The following is a 1,264-nucleotide window of genomic DNA, read 5'->3' on the forward strand; positions in this document are numbered from 1 at the left end:
GAATTCTCTTAGCATTTTGTCTTAATTCTATTCTCCTGTACAATAAATGACACATCAATTATTACTGACCAAAGGACACTCACTATCCCTCATTTACTGTACATGTGTACATGCACTGTAATGTGAATTGTGTCTTACCATCATGTTGTTAGGATTGTTCTGTTCCCACATCTTTTGCCAAAAATAAAGAGCAGGTGGATTTCATGGGATTTTGAATCTTGACAAGCAATGCATCTGTGACCCAAAACTGTTACAATACTATAATAAAAAATAATAAATAAAAAACATGACATTGACGTACATAACGTATAATACAGTTCCTTACTGATACTATAAGCTTGTGTTAACACAAAAAGACAAAGAACATGAGAGACAGGAGAATCCTATATAGGAAGAAAAGAGAAAGAGCAAAATTTAGATGTACATGTACATGTACAAGGAGGAGAGAAAGGCAAAAGAGAGGAAGAAATATCAATACGAGACAAAGATATACAAGAATAGTAGTCCAGGAATACAACAACGAGAATACAGAATTGCAGTATTAATAATTACATCAGTATTTAGTAGCTATCATGATAGTCATTAGTATTATTGCAGCTAACAGAATATAATCAATTCTTAGTGTACATGTGAATGGTACATGTAATTATGTATCATAACCGTTAGTACAACTTGCGATGTAAGTGGTACCTCTACTAAACCAGACTAAATTACATGTACTGTGTTGGATTTCTAGGCTAGAAACCATTACAAAGGATCATTATCATTGTAACAGCCTAACTTGATGAACAGAATTATTAGTAATTATTGTGATGTCAAAATGAGATATCATGCTGATAAAACAACATTCAATATTGTCCACCCTTAAGTACTTATTAATAACACACGTACATGTCAAGATTGCATATTACTCATCTATAGTATACTATTACAAGATGCATAAACAGCTACAAGGATTATTATAATACCAGTCCATAGGCGTAGGAATGATTCAAAAGTTGGGGGGGGCTCAACATTAAACATACATGTAATCATGGAGACATAGTTATTACAAGTGGTTAACATCATTAAAGGCCTGTCAAAATTACTATGAAATACACAAGCTCAAAAATTGTGGCACATTATAATATTTATAGTCAAAGGTAAATTAATATTGACTTTGTAAAATTGGTCTAAAAGGCAAAAGAATCCTCAAAATGCCGTCATTGCCATGTAGAGTTAAGTACATGCACCCTAAGATATTATGCAAGAACTTGACAGCTTA

The 1,264-nt window shown here is 32.4% G+C and overlaps 1 long non-coding RNA gene across 1 annotated transcript; it reads right to left on the reverse strand.

The window, feature by feature from the left end:
• Positions 1 to 134: 134 nt before the first annotated feature.
• On the reverse strand, positions 135 to 418 carry LOC109586337 (uncharacterized). The gene is made up of 2 exons (XR_002186953.1): positions 326 to 418; positions 135 to 258 (listed from the first exon to the last, which is right to left on the reverse strand). It is a non-coding gene; the product is annotated as an uncharacterized LOC109586337 (long non-coding RNA).
• Positions 419 to 1,264: the final 846 nt, after the last annotated feature.

Source organism: Amphimedon queenslandica, unplaced genomic scaffold (genome assembly GCF_000090795.2).
Source record: "Amphimedon queenslandica unplaced genomic scaffold, v1.1 AMPQUscaffold_12895, whole genome shotgun sequence".
Taxonomy (NCBI): domain Eukaryota; kingdom Metazoa; phylum Porifera; class Demospongiae; order Haplosclerida; family Niphatidae; genus Amphimedon; species Amphimedon queenslandica.